The following is a 25,715-nucleotide window of genomic DNA, read 5'->3' on the forward strand; positions in this document are numbered from 1 at the left end:
TATGATCGATACATGTATTGTATAATGTAGCCATTATTTGGAAGAGCCTAGGGCCCCCATATAGCACATGCTCCACGCTGAGGTGGTCGTGGCCCGGGGACTTGCCGCGCTGCATGTCGCGCACGCACCGCGCCAGCTCGTCGGCCGACACATGCAGCGCGCGCGAGTCTCCCGCGCTCGCGCCACCACCGGAGAGTGACTCAGCGCTAGGGCACGCGCCGACTATCGGGCAGTCTACGCGGAATTTATTTACAAATAAGTTTGCTATATCTTTATGGTTGTGTAAACCACCCACCGACACAGGAGTACTGCATTTAGGCTGTAGTTTGTTCGTTTCCTTCCAAAATTTTCCAAAGTCATTATTTCGTCTATAGGTTGCGATTATGTCCATTTTAATTTTGTCCTGATTAGATTGGCACCATTTTAATTTTTGTTTAAAAGTTTTTCTTGAATTAGTCATTTCCTCGTAAATATCGCCATGAGAAGGACGCCCATGCCAATTCCACATCAGAAATGAATGTCTGGCCCTGGCATGGGAGTCCCTCACATGTCGATTCCAGCCCACCACTGTCTTTTTTCTGATCCTAGCTCCTCCTGTGTAGGTGTCAATGGCAGCCCTAGACAAACATTCAATCATGCTGGCATATAATGAATCTATATACTGGTGATGACCATGCATGTTACAAGAAGTACCATAACACGGCAGGTTATCATATTTATACTTATCTAGGTATTGGCTACATAATTCGGTATATTCACACTGCTGGTCCGAGGTTCTATATCCCCACTGAATTTTATTCACATGTATTCTATTTATCAAATTACTTCTTGGCACAATTACATCAAAATCAAAGTCAACAGCTAAAGGAAAGTGATCCGACCAATAGACGTTGTTGAGTACACGCACACTCCTGAGCGCGCGCAGGGCAGCGCTCGTGACTACGACATGGTCGATCCAGCTGGTCGTGCCGTGCGCGTCGCTCAGGTACGTGTATGTACCTGATGTAACGCCTAGAGTACATACATCCGCACAAGTCCATTCTTCCTCCTCGCAATAGGCAACTAATTCGCGGCCAAATAGGCTATGTTTACGTGACACATCACCATTAAAATCACCTAGACAGATGACACTTTCTACATCGTCATGTGACGCGATCACTGCACTAATGACTCCTAGGCATTCCGTAAACACCGGTAGGTTATCCGCGGCCTCTGTGGGCATGTACACCGACACCACTATGATACTGCGACGCGCGAGCTCTAGGCGAACTGCAACCACACGTGGGTTACCACAGTCGATAGGGGTGACAGTCGGGAACATATCCTTTCTCCATATAAAATATGCTAATACTAGCAGAAGTTTGCAACTATTGTTATGGGTGTGTATTAATAAAAATATAAATTCATTAGGTATGTATGTAATTTTCTAATACTACTTGAATCAATTCTTAGGTTTATCGTGCTAATAAAGTGTAAAAGTGTATGGGATCATTAATCAATAATAATATTTGAAATAACAATATTTTTTATATGTGTGCCTCGATTTTAAGACTAATGAGACTGATTCATAAATGCAGAAAATGGCCTTTCGCCACCGGAAAGATTTTAAAATAGGCACTAAAAATATGATAATATCTCTGCCCATAATATATGGTGGTGAAGATAAATGGATAAGTATTTAACTTTTACTCTTTCTGTGAATCTTGTATTTGTTTTACAGGATCAACATCCAAATCAAGACATGAAGTACCTATTTGATCATCTAAAGATAAATTTAGGAACACATTAGAGACAGTTAATTGACTTTTATTTTTAACAAGCAACGCTCAACTCTAAATTGTGTTCCAATTTAAGGAGGCTGCTGGTAAACCAAACATCAGATACAAAGAAAGATAAAACTTAACTACTGGTTAATAGCACCCATATAACCTTTTTAGTAAGTTGATCTCAATCAAATTAAATCGAGACATGAGAAATCCCAGCAACAAACAAAATACAGTCAAAATCTGTTACTTAAACATTTAAGGGGCCGCGATTATTAGGTCGCAAAACGTAGTTTAATTTTTAAAACCACTCGTTATAATTTGGCGGTTTTAACATTTCGAAGCCATTCGCTAGAGAATCAAGAAACACGTCGTTCCAACCAGTCAGAAATAAGAAAACGTTCAACAGAAACTCTTGAAATAAAAAAAAAGCAACTACCCAAATCCATAACCACCCAAATCTCTGAAAACAGCAAGATTTTTCGCTCTCACGTAAAGGTGCCAATTTTGACTTACGTAGTTTTAGACGCTGTTAATTGTTTACGCTGCAAATACGCGGGACTTATATTAATTTGGTTATTATAACTGATACCTACATCGTCATAAATTGAAAATTATTTGAACCTACCGGTTTAATCTCTACCATCTTACACAGCAGTCACCACCCGATCAATCATCAGCTGCAGTAATAAATTAAACGACCAGTTTTTGATTTGTGATTCAATAAACAAGTCACAAAATTATAATTAAGAGGGCTCTCTCCGTCACTCGTTTCATACAATCGTAGTTCCAATTTCATTTGAATATTAAGCAACCAAAGTCCATGAAATTTTGCAGACATATTCTAGAAACTAATATCTATGTCTGTGGTTTTCCACATTTCTGTTAAAATATTCGGTTTCAAAGTTACGCGGTCTTAAAAATTTACATACAAATCTTTGAGCCCCTGTAATTTTAAAACTACATATTTTTAGAAAAATCTAAAACACCACAGACACAGATATTAGTTTCTAGAATATGTCTGCAAAATTTCATGGACTTTAGTTGCTTAACATTCAAATGAAATTGGAACTACGATTGTATGAAACGAGTGACGGAGAGAGCCCTGTTAAGTTTAAAAATCGGTTAAGTGCGAGTTAGACTCGCACACGAAGGGTTCCCTACAAGAAATATGTAACATAAATATTACATGTTCATGTCGGCCAGTTTGAAAGTTTTATTATTTGTTGTTATAGTGCCAATAGAAATACACGTTCTGTGAAAATTCCAACTCTCTAACTATTATGGTTCACGAGATACAGCCCGCTGATAGATGGACGGACGAACAACGGACAGGGGAAGGGTCCCGTTGGCACCCTTAGGATACGGAACCTTAAAAACGAGTTCTCGTTACTGTTCACAAAAAAGCACACTTGTTCAAATATGCACTTCAATTAATGTGTACATTTCCTGTGTTTGTGTTCTCTAATGTGGTGTTTGCATGATGTTTGACATTGATTGAATAAAAATAACTACAGATTATATCAGGCGACATTATTTTATTACCATCATAAACTTGGCCTGTTTTCTTGATTTGGGCGACTTCTCCTATTAAAACTCTAAATATTTTGTATTTTTGCCAATTTTTCGTTACGTACCTATAATAGTTCTCAAGTTAGTTGAACAGTTCTTGGGCTGCACGTAATAACGGAAAGAGGAAACTGAAGATACTAAAATTATGTGGAACATAATTTTGAATGGTGATCAACATGGAATTTCCGATTAATAATGTTATATTGAATGCAATTCTCATAGAAAACTTTTTATTCAAATAAATTTTGACTTGCTTTTGAGACGTTAAATGCAATTTACCACGGATTGATTCGAAATGCCCTTTCCACCGAGAAGAATCAACAACGGAGAAATAATACTATACAGTAATACTATATCGTAATAAATAAATAAATAATCTTTTGATTCAGACCATCTTATAATAAGTATACAAAATAGTTCATATAGAAAGCTAGTGTATTAGTACCAATAATTCTTTATAAATTATGTTAGTAATGTTAGTACGAAGTAAATAAGTGAAGTAGAGTAAACTCTAGTTGCCTGGTGGCCACAGCTATCCAATGTTTTGTTATTGGGCAGCCGTAATGTTAGATTAGATCACTTTCCCTTATCACACTAATATTATAAAGGCGAAAGTTTGTATGTGTGTGTGTGTGTGTGTGTGTGTGTGTGTGTGTGTGTATGTTTGTTACTCCTTCACGCAAAAACTACTGGACGGATTGGGCTGAAATTTAGAATGGAGATAGATTATATCCTGGATTAGCACATAGGCTACTTTTTATCCCGGAAAATCAAAGAGTTCCCACGGGAATTTTAAAAAACCTACATCCACGCGAACGAAGTCGCGGGTATCAGCTAGTTATTTATAATTTACATAATAAGTGGTTTGTAATTTTAAATTATAATTGATATGTGAAAAGAAAGTGAATAAATCACAAGAACAGCTCTCGGCAATTTATGCAAAAGTGTGGCATAAAAGGTAATATATCTTTCAATGGTATGGCCGTATAGGTTGTCGGCAGCTTGTTTTGGATTTGCAATTTCATCTCCACTGCCATATATGGAATCGATTAATTACGAGATAATAATAATGTTCCTGGATCAACTGCCAATTTTATGGCCAACGTTATGGCAGTTTAAAATGAATTATATTACTTATTTACAGTTTAATGAATTAATAATAACTATTGAATGCGAGTGATTTACTATTTTCCATTGAGGAGGTTCATGAAATTACCATTGCGCAAAAAAAACTATAGATAAAAAGGCTGAGTGTTCTGGGGAAAGCATTATACGTAAAGAAAACAACATCCATTGACTGTTGGCAGCACAACATAAAATTTTGGAAACCAGGACCCAGCAATTCGTTATTAAACGTTCGTTATCGTATGTAAAAAGTACTTAGTGTTCGTCATCAAATAGATGGAAACTAAAAACTAGGGAATTTTGTCCAAAATACGAACCGTCCGCTGCGCTGTCGGAGTGTAGCGTAAGTCCAATCTTTAATTCTACTTATTCTACTATAGATTTGGGTGCCTGAAGGACGCAAACGCACAATATATTATTTAAAGCTTTACATAGCATTCATGCTTCGTAAATATTTGCTGCTTGCAGGCGGCCAAATGTAATGATAGCCTTCAAGAAACGCATCCATAACATCAATTCAAGAGAGGATTATTATAATTAATGATCTTAACGACGCTTCTGACTATAAAAGTATGCGCTACTTTTCTTTTGTATTATACTCTGGTGAAGGTACAAATTATTGGAAAGTGGGTGAGCTTTTTAACCAAAAAGAGATGGTAATCAGTATTATGTAAACGAACTTTCTTTAATTTTTTCATGCACAAGGTTGACCGTTGAACTCACAGATAAGGACATAATTATTACACAAGTAGATGTGCCATATAAAATGACAGTTATTTTTTGTGCTGATTCAAAGCGCACCATCGAGCGTACCGAGAATTAAAGACAAAAAGAAAAGAAAAAAAGAGAATTAAAGTCTAGTAGTTAAGAGAGAGGTATTTGTTGCTTGGTGGTGAAGATGACCACAACGAGGACGACGTAAGCATTACTCGACTTGACAATCCTCCGAGCGCGATGGCGAGCCCATCGCCCACAGTACGGAGGCCCTGGATCCAACACACAACCGAGACCTCGAGGCCCTAAGCCAAGAAGGCAGGCCTTAGTCAACAAGGGCCTAAAGAACGTTACCGGGGCAGCATTCTTCCCCGCGCAACGCCCGGGCAATGAGGCCATGCATCGAGGCCCGTACCCCCGTCTTGACCTAGGTCAAACTGAGAAGACCCCGCTGCTGAAATGGTCTTACTGTTGATATTATGTTGATATATACCTCATTACTAAAATTTAGTTCCGAGTACGCTCACCTGAAGTTTGCTGCTGCTATCAGCGCCAAAATAGAGATAGTCAAATTACTTCAAAAACAAGTCAGTAATAGCAAGTCCAGCGTACTTGTGTTAGTTGAGGTCAGTGGTTGAACCTATATTAGCATATTTCGGGAGTTGTCAGTTAAGGCACGCGTCTAATTTTATAAATGAATATCAATAGTGTTATCGCCTATTTTATCGACAGTAGTAAGAAGCATTTGAATGTATAAAATTAAACAGTGTCAAATTACAATTCCATCAGTAGTTAAACTACGGATAGGAACAAAATTATTCAAGTTATTGATTAGCCATCAGGTTTTCGCCGACGTGATTATGAAGATTTATTTTATAACTATCAATGTATAAACAGTATATGTATAAACTGTGTGTTGAAATCATTGCAAGGTATAATCAAAGCGTGGGTTTTTAATATAAGTAGTTTAATATAGCTACTTTTTCTCCTTATATAATATATAATTCTTTATCTCCTTAGAGTGCCTTAGACAAAAGAATTTAGAAAATACAAGACGTGTATAAATCGAAAAGAACTTAAATATAAACAATCATAATATATTATGTATATATATCATGTATACTATGTGAATGTATGTAATATATCATGAAAGGCAATGGCTTGACCTCAAGGAAAGTGATAAGGTGGCCTAAGATGGGACGCGTATGTTCAAAGTACCTACTAATTATATTATTATAGATAATATTCACGCTTGTTTCAAAGATATCCAGATCGTAAGAAATAAAATATATCTTGTAGGTATACGCAATATTTAAAATGTTAGTAGGCCTGAAGGGAAGTGATGAAGTGGCCTAAAATGAGCTTCAAGTTAATCCTTTAAAAAAAAGAAGAATATTAGCCATTTTTGATCATGACTAACATTCCCCTTTCCCCTCCAACTAAGCCTTAAGCTTGTGCTAGGAGTGGGTACGACAATAGTGCAACGGGTGGGGTTTGAACCGCCGACCTTTCGGATTTCAGTCCGCTCCAATAACCGTTGAGCTATTGAGGTTTTAAACAAGACGAATTAGTAATGGCTGCGATAAAAGCCGACAGCATTAATGATAGCGTTGCATCAGGGCTGGATGGTGACAAAAAAACACGTGTGAAACCGGGTTTCTGTCACCCACGCAAATTCCACGCGAGACGTTTCCATGCCAAGATGCGCCTATTACCACAGACACAGTACCTGCCCCAATAACTGCATTCAGTGACAATCAAATTAGCAATTTTCCTATTCGTTATTCAGAGCGTGCTTTCAACGGAATGTATTTTGGTCAGTTTGCTCAGGGACATCACGTCACGAATTCTCTTTCACCTTTTTACCATGAAACAAGACAACAATTTCGCATAGTTGCAATCTTAGAACTTTGGCACAGACTGAAAATAATTTCAATCAAAAATTGAACACGATAAATATACATATACACCTACATAAATTAGGTTGAGATTATTACATGAACTATGTAGACTAAAAAATCATTTTACGATTTTAAAATAAATTAAAATGTGCCTAGGATTTTATGAATCCAGAAAAAACTGATATTTTCAACAGATAATAACAAATTCTTGACCATAAACAAAAAAAATGAAGTAGGTACTAACTAGGTAGGTATCTACATATGCAGAGCTTTTTCGTTTCCGCGACCCGTTCAACGTGCACCGGAATGGACTTGGAAATAATGAAGACATTTATAATCATTTTGCTCTATTTTCTAACATAAAGTGGGACTTTAAATATGTAAATTTTTATTAGCAAGTATAATTTCTTCGGGTGATCTTGTCGTGAGGTCGATATTTGAATAAGGTTCACAAACTTGACATGCAACTTAATTGAAATGTATAATGCAAAATTCAAAAAGCTTCGCAAATAATCTCGCTTGTGGTGTGGTGAGGTTAACGTACTCGGAACTGATTCACCCACAAAATTCAAGATTAGGAGTGGAGCTGATACCTAAATATAGACCGGAAGGGTTCGCTTTAAAACGTTTCGATGCAAAATGTTCAGTACGCCACATTTACCTTTTATCCTCTTTATGTAAGTATTTCATTAACCCCCGACACAAAAAGAGGGGTGCTATTTACAATTTGTAGTCAGATATTTGGTCATTAAGATGTTGCAGTATAACTTACTGACCTGGGAAAAGTGTCTTGCATAAAATTTTGTTATACGTTTAGTTAAATATTTCAAAACTATTATTTTCTTTTGCACATTCAAGTTACGAAATGCATGAGATATCTATTGTTCATAGAATTAAATACAATGTTTTGAGAGCTGTTATAACGGAAATAAGGAATCAATATTCTTAGTAAAGTAATTTTAAATGCTTCATAAAATGATTCGTCACTCTCCTGAACCCAGCAAGATGGATTTAGCAGATGACTCACTATTTCATCATGCAATGTTAGTTAACTTCCAAAATGAGCTCATTACCTACTGGTTCAAATAGATAATTTAATATCCTTTTCCTCATTACCAAAAATGACAAGTTCGTAATTTTCGCTGGACACAACTTGCATTAATTTACGTGTTAGATTTTCTACCAATTCCCGAAAGATTTCACAATAATAATATCGTTTTGTGATACATTCACATTTTTACCAGATTTTTACAGTCTTCGTCATAGGTGTGAGTCCCCAAGATCGCACGATCCTTTTTTGAGCCACATTTCTGATAGAACATTGTAATTTTTTAAACTTTCATTTGCTCCATCGGCTCCAAAAAATATTATTACATTATTTCTAATTTAGCTACATTAAAAAGAGTGAATAGGCATCTTCTAGGTAAACGCATCCCATCGTAGGCACATCATCACTTTCCATCAGATGTGATTGTGGTCAAGCGCGTGCCTAATGAATTCAAAAAAATGTACTTGCATAAAATACTTAATACCTGACATTTTTTTTTTAATTTTTAGTGTTTGTGGGATCTTAAAAACGACTTCAATAGGGGTCGGGTTTTTTGAGACTTTACTATAGGTAATGAATATCTCTAATACCTACCGTATATAACAATATAATGTAATGAATGGAATGCAAATCGACAAATACGTACCGGATATTTTATTTTGCTTTGCACCGCTGAATGTTATGCTGTAAACTCATGCGTATAAAGTTCTAAGTGTAGGTAGTACCTACTAGGTACCTAAAATTCTGGCTAACAAAAACTTGCATCAAGTTATGTAGCCTGAACCTTTAACAGGGCTCTCTCCGTCACTCGCTTCATACAAACGTAGTTCCAATTTCATTTGAATATTAAGCAACGTAAGTCCATGAAATTTTGCACACATATTTTAGAAACTAATATCTGTGCCTGTGGTGTTTTAGATTTTTCTAAAAATATGTAGTTTTAAAATTACAGGGGCTCAATTTGTATGTAAATTTTTAAGACCGCGTAACTTTGAAACCGAATATTTTAACAGAAATCTGGAAAACCACAGACATAGATATTAGTTTCTAGAATAATCTGCATTTCATGGACTTTGGTTGCTTAATATTCAAATGAAATTGGAACTACGATTGTATGAAACGAGTGCCGGAGAGAGCCCTCTTAAACAGTTTATCAATATTCTTACAATCTCTATCTTAGATGACATCTGATGGCATCAACCGTGTCGTTGCCCCATATTGTCATACAAATCGGCCGTAGTACTCGACGTACGTACCACGCACAATCTTTTGTAATGCATAATGTATTTGTGAAATGCAAGACTTTACCTAACGCGGCTCTAGCAATGCAAATTATTATGAAAGCTATTTGTAAACCTAATATGTAAGATGCACGATGTATATTATATTTTGTTTACTATATTGTATAAATCGTATCGTATAACGTAGGCACCTATATCTATTCATTGCCTCAGAATACATAATAGCACAAATCACTGCAGAAAATCTAACCCAGCTATAAGAGTAGAGTTTATGGAAAAGAAAATGTATTTTATTATTATGTAATTACTTTATTGCTTTTTTTTTAAATGTAAAGCTTCTAATAACTTTTGCGTGGCATAGCCTAATTAATATGAGGATACGAGTAAATATTGTGACATCAATTCCACGACACTTACCATCAATGTTAATGCAATCAATATTCTATGATAATGGATCTATCCATGTTATTGAACTTATGTCTGCCTTCCCACACGAGACGTAAAAGAGGTCAATCTGAAGCAAACATAACCATCGAACCGCAACGTTACGGTAAAACTGGTTGACATTACTTTATTAAATCCGTAATTATAGGTGTTCGCTCTCAATAGAAGCGTAGAAAAACGGACAGCCATTAGAGGCACAGTTACGTAAAATGGATAACGTTCCGCAGATGCGACGGGTTAGCCTGTTAAAGCGGTGAAGTGTGATTAGAGTGCAGTTGAGAGAATTCTGCACGGATTTTGTTGGTTATTGAGTTAGAACTTTGGAGGCCTTAATTAGGTCTGCAAACGTTACTACACATAATAGGTGTAAAATCTCAGCTAAAGGTAAACGAGTGTTCAGCCTTAGTAACAAGCAATTTTTTTTGTTTTATTCGTACTAAAATAACAAAAAGTGTAAATTAAAAATTTATTACACCCCCGACAAGTGAAGGTTACAGTAACTAGAAAAGAGCTGATAACTTTCAAACGGCTGAACCGATTTTCTTGGACTATAGCTAAGAACACTCTCGATCAAGCCACCTTTCAAACAAAAAAACTAAATTAAAATCGGTTCATTAGTTTAGGCGCTACGGTGCCACAGACAGATACACAGATACACAGATACACAGATACACAGATACACAGACACACAGATACACAGATACACACGTCAAACTTATAACACCCCTCTTTTTGGGTCGGGGGTTAAAAAAGAATATTGGTGGTGAATTTTTATTTGACCTGCTGTTTAATATACGCTAGTTTTAGAGCATTTTAGTACACAACAAGATTTTTGTATGAAAAATGACCAATAATGTGATTTTATGGTTCTTACAACGATTACAGCTTTCGCTAAGGTCGAATATTTGTGTACTAATGAACTTCTATTTGACCTGCTGGTTTATACACGCTATTTTTAGGACATTTTAGTCCAACTCAACAGGATTTTTGTACGAAAAATGACGAATGATAATTGATTTTATGGTTCTTAAAGAGATTAAAGCTTTATTTTTAACAAATTAATTAATTTCAATTACTGAAAATTAAAATTTTATGACATCTCATTTGATTTTGTGCAACACAATTTTATTACAACAAAGATATTCTAGATTGGCCATGAAGTACGTATATCTAAAGTAAGTAGTCATTCTTAATTATATGCACACGACTTTATTATCACCCCTATTCTTGCGTCGTCGGGTATTAAAACATTAACCAATTAAGGCAATTTGTGATTTGCTTGAGAAACTTGATACCAAGCACGTTGTGGAGGGAATAATTAAATGAGAAATCTCAACACGCTCGCTTTATATGAAAATACATGGTAGGTACATTTTTTATGTTCCGTTTACAGATATTTCATTACGGAACACCAAAACCTGGCAGATCCTATGACGCTGACATTCTAACGGACTCAAGACATAGTCAATGGATCAGAAAAAGCAGACACGACTAAATCTGGCTGCACATGACGCCATAGGCACTTTATTTCAAAAATACGAATTTCTAATACGAATAGGAAAGTCTGTAGCGTTTCTATGCTGTAGGTACTTAGAAAAGGTCGGAATATATTATAATAAAATATCATTGATTTTGAAAGAGCCACCCCTATAAAAATATATGCTTACGTTGTGAGATTTTTACCACGTCTAAATAACTTCAGATTGTAAATAAAACTAAAATATGACCTAGGTATTTAAAAGCCTCCTATATTGAATTAACATATCTACTCAACTTACATACAATTTCCATATAAATACGAAAAATATTCCACATTTTCAAGTCATCTTTTAACTGTTAAACAACTATGCTGAAGACAGGTATAGAATTACTTTTCCAGAAAACAAAGGAACTCATGGGATTCTTAAAACTCATTCATAAGTATAGGCAGACTAAGGCGTCTTGAAAATACATAATATTAGAACACACCAGTTATATAGCTACACGGGCAAATACCTATGTGCAATTAAGGGCGATCTAATCGCCTATCAAGTTTATCTCAAGACCGATGTCAATCGTACCGTTAGCGCCACCTAACTGTACCACCATCAAGTCACAACCTCTGCCGCTACTAGGTAACCGCTCCTTTTTACCACTAGTCCACTACTAGTCTACTGCCACTTACTTGTTTCCATATATGGCGTACCCTACACTCGTAATTGCGTTGATATTGAAGTAATAAATACAACCTATATTGCAATATATTGCCCTGTTTACAATTAAGTAGGTAATAAGTAAACAAACCTTGATTGATGATTCATGCCTCATGGTATTTAACTAAACTACTAAAGATAAATCACTACCCATATTCTAAATTCAAATGTTTGTTGATTCATAGCTTGTTAGTTTGTCTTTCAATCACTGTGCAACAGTGCAACGGATCGAAGTAATATTTTGTATCGGTACCTAATACCTATACTATAGTCAAAAAGTTGAAGAGAGACATGGGTCGTAGGGTTTTTATCCTGGAAAATCAAAGAGCTCCCACGGGGTTTTTGAAACCTAAATCCACGCGTAGCAACCTAGAAATAGATGACATTTTATGTGAGCGGATAAACACCGCAAAATACCTAACTGTAATCTTATTAGGACCAATGAAATGAATCTCGTAGTGGCAAGGTTAATGCTGCGTAGCGGTCATCTCGCATGCCGACTGCGGACGAAATATGATATCCAGTTGCTGATGAAAAGAGATATCGTTAATGATTCAGATGCTTTTGACAACCCTGGGAATGCTCGCCTCATAAACAAAGAGATCGCTTCTTAATTGAGTCAACCTTTACCTACAGTGAGCTATGAAATGTGACCATAATATCAGCGAATATTTGACCCAACAAAATGTCGTCTCTGTTTTCACAAATAGTTTAGATAAGATTTCGCAGAACATTGTCTTATCTGTCAATACCAAATACTAATCTTGTATCTTTTTTTTTACAAAGGCTATAACTTGCATCATATGACTACCTAATGAAAAACGTGCAAACTAAGAATGTACCAACAAGATTTCTATGGCAAGGACCTTATTTTTACCCGACTACGGCAAAGCCAAAAGGAAGGGTTATGATATTTATTCGAGGTTTCGAGTAGAACAACATACCTACAAATTGGTCAAATTAAAATTATAAGTGTGAATTCCATGAAAAACCACGAAATTCTAGTCCGAAAGCTGAAGTACTATGGAGTTACTGATGAGGCCCTAAAACTTATTTCATCATACTTAACTGACCGAGAAATGAGAGTATATGTCAATAAAGGAACATCTGTAGGAACTAAGGTCAAATTAGGAGTGCCACAAGGATCAATTCTCGGTCCATTTTTGTTCCTAGTCTATATTAACGATCTTCCTAATATAGTAAAAGAACTAGCAGATATCGTATTATTTGCTGATGACACTTCTCTCGTATTTAAAGTTAACAGAAAAACCTGTGATTTGGGCAACCTTAATAAAGCACTCACCAAGCTTTCGCAATGGTTTTCGGTCAATAACTTAGCATTAAATAGTAAAAAAACAAAGTGTGTATATTTTGCCTCATCGAACTTTCGTGGTGAAAGAAATGTTGAGATATTTCTCAACAATGAAAAATTAGAAATTGTCGACGAAGCTCTTTTCCTTGGACTAACTATTGATTCTAGTTTACAATGGGGACCGCATATTAATATTCTGTCAAGTAGACTCAGTTCAGCAGTATTTGCAATTCGTAAAATAAGGCAGTTAACAGATGTTCAAACTGCTAAAATAGTGTACTTTGCATATTTTCAAAGCTTGATGTCTTACGGAATTCTGTTGTGGGGTTCTGCTGCGGATTGGAAAACAATTTTTATACTCCAAAAAAGAGCTATTCGCGCCATTTATAAGATGAAGCCCAGAGATTCTCTAAGACATTTGTTTAAAGATATCGGCATTCTGACCATGCCTTCACTTTATATATTTGAGAACATTATGTACATTAGAAAACATCTACCATCGTATAAGAAGAACTCTGACTCTCATCACTATAATACACGAAATAAACATAAGTTAAGTGGACACAAATACAGGTTATCTAAAACGACTAAATCATTTATGGGCAGTTCGATACGCTTCTACAACATGATTCCAAAGGATATAACCGATCTTTCTGACAGGCAATTCAAAAGTAAAATAAAAGAAATTTTAATTAAAAAAAGTTATTATAAGATTAATGATTATATAGATGATAAAAACGCATGGAAAATGTAGCCCTGCACAAGCTATTCAACAAGCTAAGCTAAAAATTATGTACCTACTTGTGTACCCGTAATATTAGTTTACTATTGTTATTTTGATATTATTTAGATCCTACATATTTGGTAGACTTATTTTTTCAGTGTATTGTGACTTTCGTAAGTGCTTTTATAAGTCTGAAACGAAGAATAAATAAATACAAATACAAATACAAATTTTACAATTTAGGGGTAGTTTTCAACTGCAAAATCGTATATATAATAGGCTAGATGGAGGCCCGATGCATTACTTTGAACGGATGTCAGATGTTGATGATTATCAAATCAAAATCATTTAGGTATTCAAAATAGGTACTATTGTACACCTTTTGTTTGTCCGATTTGTTAGATTTGAAAGATGATAATATAGTGGTGATAATTAATTAATAATTATATATATATATAACTAGCTATTACCCGCGGCTTCGCCCGCGTGACTCAAGGTTTTAATAACAATTGAGGTTTGTTACAATATTTTTTGGTGCAATGTCTAAGTTATTTTATCTTGTGTTATAGCATGCTATCCTGCGGGAACTAATTATTTGTTTTTAAAGGAAAAGTAGTCTATATTACTTTTTTCCTCGACTATGCAAAAAATGACGTCAATTCATAGCTCTGTTGTGGCGTTACTGAATGACAAATGCCTGAAAAATAGTATGCTATAATATATTTTTTTTCAGGTGAAAAAGTTGCATTTATTACTTATTAGGTTTTCAGCTATGTCTTTGCAAAAAAAAAAGCGTCAATCCGTAGCTCTGTTGCGGCATTATTGAATGACGAATGCCTGAACGATAGCATGCTATCCTGCAGGAACTGTTTGGTTTTTAGAGAGAAAAGTAGCTTCTTTCACTTTAAACTTAAAACTAAAGCTACGTATGCTCTACTATAAGTCCAGCTCATTTGATTATGGTTTCAACTTTCAATACATAGATATTTTTATAAATAAGAGAGTTAATCTAAATTGTAAGATGGTTGAATATTGAACCATTATCAAAGAGATGACATTGTACAACATTAATTAATTTTTGGTTACGAAACTATGTAACAGGCACATAGGTGCATTTTTTTAAAGTTTAAATGCAAAACACAATATGCTATAACTCCTGTAAATCAGTTGGACTGGCATCAGCTATTCACTTCACCTCAAATGTATCGAACTGACAGCACAGGCCCTTAGAGCTGACACGATTGGCATTACACTTATCTGCGAAATCTTTTGCAAGTTTACCTAGTTGAATTCACAACATTGTACTTTGGGTATTTGAACTAACTTTGTTTAAAATTGGCGTCATATCGAGTCATGTATTTACTTAATATTAAAATTCCTTTATTACATTTTAGGTTACTTACTTATAACTAATTTTTTTAAACAATTATATATAAAACAGTAGTTTTTAGAAGTACCTATACTAAATATTAAAACTGCATTATTTTATCTTGCTTAAATGAATAACAACAATGTATAGCTATTTACTAGTGGAATTAAAAGCTTATTTGAAATAGAACCAAGTAAGCAAATAGTTATGAGTCAATAATTCCAAGGATTGGTGATGATGACGATGACTAACCAGCTATAAGATTTTCTCAAAAACAATAACAATTTAGTCAACGTCTATTATTATCAGAGGAAGCTGAAAATTAATACTGTGTATTTTATTAATTTTGTCTGTCTGTCTATCAGGGCTAATCATCAAGATTACTCATTTTCAGGGACTTTTACAAGAATCCGGTCATAGAATCCGGTATAAATATAATTATATCAGGTATAATTGTGAAAGTTTGGATATTTGTTACTCCTTCACACCTCAATGACTAAACCGATTTGGTCGTTTGGAATGGAGATAATATGTACCCTGATAGCTTATACTCTGAATCAGGGTATAAGCTATCTCTTGATGATGCTGTAAATAAGAGTTCCTGCGATAGTCGCACACACCATCTAGTTTTGAATTGCTATGTGATCTGAGCTACTTTTTATCCCAAGAAAGTAAAGGGTTCCATATCCTATGGTAATATCAGAAAATCCACGCGGACGAAGTAGGTAATTTGCCAGCTAGTTGCAAAATAATATTGCATTCGTTACGATATTATCTAACACACCCACTCTACACAACTGCAATTGCAGTTTAATCGTACCGGTATCTGATAATATGTGGCACTGACATCAAAACTGAATTTGATAGGGCCAATGGAATTATCATCTGATGTAACTCACATAATATTATGCACTTACCTATTTCAAAAAACAGTCGGCTCAAATACGTCGGCTGCGTTTTTTCCAGATCCATTATTTAAAATATATCAACCTAGTTTTTAAATAGGTACACGAAGTAACAGCAAGTAACTTATACAGAAAATAATACCTAAGTAGTTGAAAACAGACCCAGGCCCACCCCTGTTAGGACAAGGTTTATATTATAAACGATTTTTTTTTTGGAAAATTCACGGGTTTGATAGTTCCCGCAGGACGCGGACGAAGTTGCGGGGGACAGCTAGTAATAAATAAATAAATAAATACTTAATAGTTTTAGTGGTACAACACCCAAGGTTTTTAAAATGGTTTGTTTGAACATTACCACTAATAATACTAAAGTTATAATGGACCAACCCTCGGGCATCCTCGTTAGTTACCTGCGTCCTATTGTATCGAAGCGACTTGTTAACTCGGACACGGTTCCGAGAATCCAACACCTTTACATCAAAAGCTTTGAATATCAACACAAAGCTGTACCACGGTAATATTGTACTTAGTGCGGCCCGCGGACGCATCTCCTTTAATACTTGAACCTACAGAGATGTTGTTAGTATTTACTAGAGCGCCCAATATCCCGCAAAATGTCCTCGACCTGACTGGGGTTAAGAGTCGTGTTTTTGTAATTCAGCAAGGGCGCTGGACCGGCTAAAATCCGTCCTTCAATAATATCGAAATCTCTATCAAACGTTGCAACTTTAACGCTGATGTTAAGAAACAGATAGGTCTATAAACCTATTAAGTATTACTTCAGAATGTCTGTTAATTGCTATTTTACATCTTTGTAATCAGTAGCTAAGACCACGTTTTTAGGGTTTCGTAGTAAAACAAGTTTCGCCCAGTCCGTCCGTCTGTGTTTCATAGATATATTTGAAATAAACTATAAGAACTGTAAAATTGTTTAGCATGGCTTTTATTGGTACCTACACCTTTGACCAATATACAGAGGCATATGAAAATTTAAAAAAAAAAAATTTTTAGGTAGGTATTTCCTGAGCATGAAAAGTGGTGTCGAAATTTTTTGTTTTAGTCCCACTTAATAAAGTCTCAAAAAAAACGACCGTTCAAGATTTAATATTAATGACCGAAAAGTTTTTATCCGTATTCTCTGATTTCTAAGTCAGAACCGTATCCATGTTCCGAGGTGGTTTTAGGGCTTGTCAGAAGTTTTGACACGCACTTAACCTGTTTTAATGTGGTTTGTGGTTTGCTCTTCTATAGCTACATCTCGAAGCTCGAACCTGTTTCTTTTAAGTTCATTTCATTTTCATTCTACAATAGCCAGACTAATATCATGTAATGCCTGCTGTTTGAAAATCTACTCGCACGCTTTACAAATAAAGCTATTTAAACTTAAGTTTTATTTTATTTCTGGACTTTAGCTGCAATACGTGCTGACTGGGCTGTACAGTATAATATTATAATAGTAATACCTCTTCATTAATTTGTATTGTATTTGCTGGTGACCCATATACATATCTTAACTTTGCTTATTAGTTGTAGGAATGTAATTCCCTAATATGTATTACTATTTCAGCTGCATCCTTGCTCTCACCTAGCTTTATAATACTTTCAGTTCATTTTTTTTTATTCACTATAGGTAAGCGCTTGACCACAATCACACCTGATGGAAAGTGATGATGTGGTCTAAGATGGGACGCGTTTACCTAGAAGGTGCCTATTCACTCTTGTTTTAAAAGATACCCGGATTGTAATTATAAGCTTTCAGAATGTTGTTTTGGCTTCTTCAATAGAAAGTTCAAGTACCTTTGAAATATTTCCATTATTTTACAGGATCTCTTTATGTTAACCCAATTTCGATAGGCTACCAGTTATTAGGCGGTACGATTGTCTCTTGACCTTCGCAACCGGTTATCCATAGCACAGTTTTAGAATAGGTAGGTATGTATTTATCTGTTTAAGCGATCATCGTTAGGTTGGTTATTGTGGGTATATTTTACTGCGAGAACGGGACTTGTGGGTAAACGTGCTCTCATTGAAACGAGTGAAATAAATCGGTATAGGTAAAGTACGAAACGGTGACCCATCAGGATATCAACTTTGACCAACGTTGCTTGTAAAATCACATCACACTAATATTATAAAGGGGAAAGTTTGTGTGTGTGTGTGTGTGTGTGTGTGTGTGTGTGTGTGTGTGTGTGTGTGTGTGTGTGTATGTTTGTTACTCCTTCACGCTAAAACTACTGGACGGATTGGGCTGTTTAGAATGGAGATAGATTATACGCTGGATTAGCACATAGGCTATAAAAAGGCATAAAAAGCACATAGGCATAAAAAGTATTTTATCCCGGAAAATCAAAGAGTTCCCACGGGATTTTTAAAAAACTACATCCACGCGAACGAAGTCGCGGGCATCAGCTAGTTTTAAATAAGTATGGCATCAGCAGCATCGGATGCGACATAATAATGCGTAGAGGACACAACTCTACTGTTTTAATCAGCGTTTCTCCAGTGTGTCTGATATATTATAGCCGAACTTTAATTTTGTTGTCACATGCATTACCAGTAAGTTTTGATAAATGTGTTGTACGTACCTACGAGTACCTGTGTATTTTGAGAGCTCCGTACCTCAAAAATAAAAAATAAACCCTCATAGATCCTGACTGTCTGCCCGTCTGTCTGTCAAGAACCTTTTTCTTAACAATACGTAGACGTACCAAGTTCAATTAAAGAATATCATATACATACCTACTTAGGTATAAGTCTACGGTACCTTGGAACTGTAAAAAATCCAACCGTCTCTCAGGTCAACTAAACGTGATCAAAAAATCCGGCCATTTACGCCGCATATTTTAATACTTATAAAAAGATCCATAACCTATATATGTAATATGATCCTTCTTCTTCGGCGGGGAGGGGCAACGCACGCACAACAGACGGAAACGTTTAAGTGCGGAAACCAGCCCAGAGAGAAGAAGAAGATGATCCTTCTTGGTAGATCTAGAATGATGAAAGGCAAGAAGGTAGATCTCATAGCTGCAGAAGCACTTCCAACTCGCACTTGGCTGGTTTTTTTAATCGTCTCCTACTCTTATAATAATATCATAGCCTAACAAGTCTAATACATAACAATTTGTATACAGCGACTGACTTTAGAATGCTCATGAGATGCAATCCCGCCCAAAGGCATGTATTTACCAGTGATTTACCATAACAAGGAGTCTCCACAATGGGCGCGCCGTAGGAATGCCTAACTAGCATGGATATGTACTAACTAGGTGTAAAACGAACCTCTACTCTGCACTTTGTTGACTTTACATTTCGTTAAGTGACTTAACTACCTAGGTACGTTCATTTGTTTTGAATAATTCTACGTGTAAGTATGTCCAGAACTTTCAATTCTAGAAATTGAATTATTTGTAATTCAGTGAAACTTTACTATTTAGAGATTAATTTAAAGAGAAATCTTTTTAACTGTCGTTCAACACACAAAAGTATTTAAATCAGCAATTTACCATCGAATCACGTAAATAACATGCTCGTAGGTACAAAGTCTTCATTTATTTACGTATATAGGTACAGTTTGGTTTCTAAATAAATGAGTGTCAATGGGTACTCATAAAATTGGTGAACGTGACCGAATACTTCTAAAGGTTCTAGAAAACTTTCGTTCAAGTCGCGTGTTTTTAGGGTAAATAAAAATATTAATCTAATTACATAATAATCTGAAGCTCTAAATAATTCATTCATTCCTTAATATCTACCCAATGAGGGCATCTCAAATACAGGTACAACACCTACAGAAATCATTTTTAACCCCCGACCCAAAAAGAGGGGTGTTATAAGTTTCACGTTTGTATCTGTGTATCTGTCTATGGCAGCGTAGCTCCTACTAACTAATGAACGGATTTTAATTTAGTTGTTTTTTGTTTGAAAGGTGGCTTGACCTAGAGTGCTCCTATTATCCAAGAAAATCGGTTCAGCCGTTTGAAAGTTATCAGCTCTTTTCGAGTTACTGTAAACTTCAATTGTAGGGGGTGTTATAAATTTTTAATTTACACTTGTTCAGTAATATAATTATGTTATACTCAATGGTATTTAAGTATATAAAATGTAAATGAACAATTATACTACCACAAGTAGATACTACTCTTCGGCTCTGTACCTAGGTAATAGATATATTAGTTTCTAACGTGTACCTAACTATTATTCTGATAATAGGTACCCACTCTAGGTTTTCTACATCTAGACCATAACATGCAATTGGATACCCTCACAAAGCACACTGTCTACTTAACTTTTATTAGGTACTTTTGAGTTTTAATGATTTATAAATTAAGGTTTTTATTTACGCCATTATACTGAAATGGCAATCTTATTCCAAATCTGGTTCAATAAAATGCATTAAATTTCGCGACAGAGCCCGTAACGAGCTACAGCGAAAGTGGTCAGAGTTAGACAGAGCTCCGGTACCATACTGGGCTAAGCTGGGCAGACATCCAATTAGAGGGAATGTGTCCCTGCTGCTTGGACACTATACAGGGTGTAATGCCTATCAAATGCAATTTAAAAAATATCTTTAATTAAAAGCATATAGCTACTTATACTTATGGATATTTTTTAAATTCTTTATAATTAGGTACCTATCTTAGATGCAAATTTTGAGCCCTTAGCCCTAATTCGCATGAGCGTTAAAAAAGCTGACAATACAAAGTGTGCGTTAAAAAAGCGTTGACGTGTGAACAGATACTTGGGAATGCATTTTTCTATTTGAACGCTTTTTTGACGTACGCTAAAAAAGCTCTCGTGCAAATGAGGCCTTAACGAGATGCAGCGAAAGTGGTCAGAGTTAGACAGAGCTCCGGTACCATACTGGGCTAAGCTGGGCAGACATCCAATTAGAGGGAATGTGCCCTGCTGCTTGGACACTATACAGGGTGTAATGTAAAGAATGTTTTTCATTAAAAGCATCTTCTTATACTTAAGGATATTTTTTTTAATCCTTCATATTAAGTAGGTACCTTACTTAACTGCGATTTTTTATAACTTTATCACATCAGTGACAGAAATCGTTATTACGAAAAATCTTTTCCTTTTCAAAAGTTTTCTCTTTGTATGAATACCTACCTATTATTATTAAATAAATTGCAACATTATTATTATACCTATTACTCAAACCATAATTTCGATTTTCCTAAACAAGAAATTTAATTATTTAAGTAGAGTTCAAAGACAATATATAAATTACTTATTATCTACATGAAATAATTAAAATTTAGTTTTTTTTTTTTAAGTATTTTAATAAAACTGAAAAAAGTCGAAAAGAGCTTAATATTGTACTTATGCCTTAAAAATTAATAACCTCTGATATGAAGACGTAACTTCATCATTCCTTCACATTCCTTATAAATATGTATTTTAAAGATAAAAGAAAGCCTCTTTTCATATCCGCCTGTGCACGCTACTCCATAAAAGGCGAGTCGACAATGGCCTGGGAACTCAGCTCATTTGAGGAGAAAACATCACGTCTTTGCGGTCTCGCTAAATCGCTTTTAAATGGTTTTGCAGCGTGTCATAAAAAGATCAGTGACAATCTTCTGAACCTATAAAAGTTTTGTTACTGGCTGACCGACAGACAGCACAGTTTAAAATGAAAACCTTGAAGGTTGAAGACAAAAGATAGGTATACCAACATATTTGTGAGGCGATGATCACTGCAATACATTCTGAACGATGATCCTGCATTCTTTTGCTGGATCATCGTTCCCATTTGCTGCTGTGTATCATAAGTTTAAATAAAGTAAATAAGTTAGTAATCAGTTATAATGTGAAATCAATGAGAGAAAATAAAAATTATTTTATTACCACTCTAATTATATAACTATCTCTTTCTTACCTACTGTCTCAGAACGCCTCGAGGTTCGAGTATAAGGATTTTCCAAAGCTCTAAAAGGTACAATGCCAGATTAACGATGACGCGGGTGAGATTATGAATTCATGATTCATAGAGTTTTGAGAAGTAAGTCTTTCATGGGAATTCCAAGTGTCGTTAAGTGCAATTTAAGCACATATGCTACTTTTAATCGCTGGATCGCGTGTTTTGGCAATTACTCTTGATGGTTGGTTTACATCCTGACTACGCAAGACGATTGCGAAAAAAAAATGTGGCGCTAATTGTGTATTTAGAGAAAAATTCTTTGAGTGTTTCTGTAGTTTTACACAACTATCCAAAAAAAGAGAGTAATGTTGTCAGGGTGCATGTATGTACATTTCTTTATTACACCATAACTTCTAAATGCCTGAACAGATTTGGATCTATAGGGTATCGTAAATCGTTGGAAATCTAACATCATTTCGAATGACACTGGCTATAAATTGTCAAAATATGGTGGCTGCACGGCACGGAACACCATTTTCAAATTAAAAATTTTACTATTTTGTTTGGACAAGGTGTGTTTTTTAGTTTTTTTTTATTACGACTTGTTGAATCTACTCTCTTTCGTTCTCTATGCGGTATGCCGTATCCTCACTGCTGAAGGTACCCTTATCCTTTAATCGATACTGGTAAGAGATTTTCTTAGGATAATAATAATTAAGACACTTATATAATTATTATATAATTAAGACAAGTAGGTACTTGGATCCTCTCGCATACAATTCAGCTAAAAGTATAATTTCGATTCTTAACTATCATGATGAACGATTATTATTATTACAACTATCCAGTTAGATATAGATAGATAATAACCGGAAAATACACCACCGAAGGTATATCATTCATTTTTTTTATATCAGTAACGGAATACTATTATTATATAAGTATATAAATTTTTATCGTACACGTTTCCTTGAGCTGTAAGCAAACAGCAGCGTCGCCAAAAATGATATCACCGGGATTATCACTATTTATCTGGCGAGATAGCAGGATATATTAAATACGGGCGCCATGTCTCATGAGTTTATCGCGTTCACTATACCTACTTGCTAAGGACTTTGCGTGACTACGCTGATTCAATATGATGCTAGTGTAATAACTTGTATGGCTATAATTAAATACTTTATAACTTATTACGAATCTTTGCATGCTGATGCGTTAGAAAACTTATTTTTGTTCTGTTGCTGGTTTTCATTTTCATTTTTTCAAATGAGCGCCTTAGGCTTTTTATTCATTGTCAGCCTGTCGGCATTCACTGTTGGACATCCTTCTCTAATGAGCCCCACTGAACCCGGTCCACGGCCTTCCTAATTCAGCCACTTCCCGCCACCCTTTTTATATATCGTCGGTCCATCGTGTTATTTGTAGCCGTACCTATGCGGTCTCCACTCTAGGATTTTTCACCTTCTGCTCCAATTCTTATTGATCTTTAACAAATAACCTTCGCCACAACAATTTACAGGTTATTTTGAAAAATCAAGTGTGTCGTTCGATTAATAATTTTTTCTCTAGGTTTGCTTTCACGCAGGTACAACAAAAACTTCGTACGAGAGCATTATATTTTAACCCTCAAAAGTTTATTTTAATACTAGCTGATGCCCGCAGCTTCGCCCGCGTGGATTGGTCAGATCCCCTGCAGCATCAGGATTGAGGAGTTGGACTCCAAATTTTTTATGAAACAATGTCGCAAAGTTCCTCTATCGATTAAAAAAGAAATGACGCAAATCGGTTCAGAAATCTCGGAGATTTCGGTGTACATAGGTAGAAAAACACAACTCCCTTTTTGAAAGTCGGTTAAAAAAGTAGCCTATTTTACGCCCTGGTCAATCCTCTACTTGCCTGTGAAAGTCCCGTCAAAATCGGTTCAGCCGTTCCAAAGATTAGCCTTTTCAAACAGACAGACAGACAGACAGACAGACAGACAGACAAAAATTTTAAAAACGTGTGATTCAGTTATGGTATCGTTCAAATAACCATATGAGCTTAATATGAGGTAGTTATTTCGAAATTACAGACAGACACTCCAATTTTATTTATTAGTATAGATATAATTCATTGATATAATATTATTATGTACGTATAAGCAGCGATGCCCATATTGAGCGTCTAAATACACACCAAAGACACCATTACGAGAGTAAAAATCGATTACAACCAGCGCTTTTTGTACTTTTGTACCATCAAAAAGCTCAAGACAGATCCGTCAGTGAGCTAAACGTGACCTTGCGCTAACGAAGGCTGCCCACCGTATAAGGCTGGGCCAAAACAAAATAAAACTACACTGCAACGACCTGATACAAAAAATAAACTAATAAAACGGCGGGCGATGTTCGGCGCGAGTGCGACGGACCGAAAATTTTACCTCTTTTTATGTTATCTTTTAGTCGTGCTTTCCGGACAGCGAACAATACTCACCAACATTTTTATACGCAAGTAATTTTTAAAGGTTTAGATAAAATTTATTTGGTAATATTCGAAAGATAAAAATTGGTTTAGTCCCTTTTTAAACATTATTTTCAAAAATACGCAAAAAAAAATGTAACACTTACATAATTAATTTTACGTTTTCATTTGATTTGAATTACACTATGAGTAATCATTAATCAGTAAATAAAATAAGTGCTTTACAGTTTTGTGGGCGGGTCGAAACTAGTAGGTAGGTAGGTATAGCTGAAGTATTTATGATCAATTCGTGAATGACGAATTGGTACAGTTTTAGCGTTTAAACTATCGTCAGTGATCCATTATATGATTGGATTCCATTATGGTTACTCCAGCTATACCTACTCACGTACCTACTTAGTCGACGTAATCCCGACTAGGCGTAAAGAGCTGAGTTCCTGTGGAAAAGCGCTCCGGATGAGTTCGAAATTAATCCTACTTACGTCGACTAAATACGTCAGTATAGCTGGAATAATCTATACTCACAACAAAATAGCATAAAATGAATCTATTTTTCATAGCATCACACGATTTATTTTAGTGAAGCAGATAGCAAAATAGCGGAGATTACGACTCTATCTACTTATGTAGAGTACAGGCAGATGTGGAACGAATTGGGTTACACTGATATGATATCGTTAACATTGGTGTGCTAGTTAGTAGTTGGCACTGTATCCCATGGGTAAAGCGTAAAGCCATTTATAGTTTCATGAAGCGGTGAATTGTTTTGTAACAATATTTCAGGGTGTAATTCAAAGTCAAAGTCACAGTTAAAATCACTTAATCAAAGTAGGTACAATTGTACTCCTTTTGATGATCGAAATTGTTTTTGTACGATATAGTGGTGATAATTAATTACGTAACTTAAAACTAAAGCTACGAGGGTTCCAAACGCGCCCAAGTCCGTCTAATTACTTCAATGAAAGGCTATCGCTCTCTCCAAACAATACTGAAAGCTTTTTTTATCAACAACTGTTGGACTGAACAGCACGGGATTCCTTTCAAAAGTATTTACAAACTTGCAACCCGAGCACAAG

The 25,715-nt window shown here is 35.4% G+C and overlaps 1 protein-coding gene and 1 long non-coding RNA gene across 3 annotated transcripts in view; one reads left to right on the forward strand and one right to left on the reverse strand.

Annotated features, from left to right (window-relative positions):
• Positions 1 to 25,715, reverse strand: part of LOC123872627 (integrin alpha-PS1) — a 114,633-nt gene that overhangs the window by 79,960 nt on the left and 8,958 nt on the right. The window lies entirely within an intron of this gene.
• LOC123872635 lies at positions 1,994 to 23,340 on the forward strand. Its single transcript, XR_006797503.1, has 3 exons — positions 1,994 to 2,055; positions 3,766 to 3,770; positions 23,328 to 23,340. It is a non-coding gene; the product is annotated as an uncharacterized LOC123872635 (long non-coding RNA).

This window comes from Maniola jurtina, chromosome 15, assembly GCF_905333055.1.
Source record: "Maniola jurtina chromosome 15, ilManJurt1.1, whole genome shotgun sequence".
NCBI classification, from domain to species: Eukaryota; Metazoa; Arthropoda; class Insecta; order Lepidoptera; family Nymphalidae; genus Maniola; species Maniola jurtina.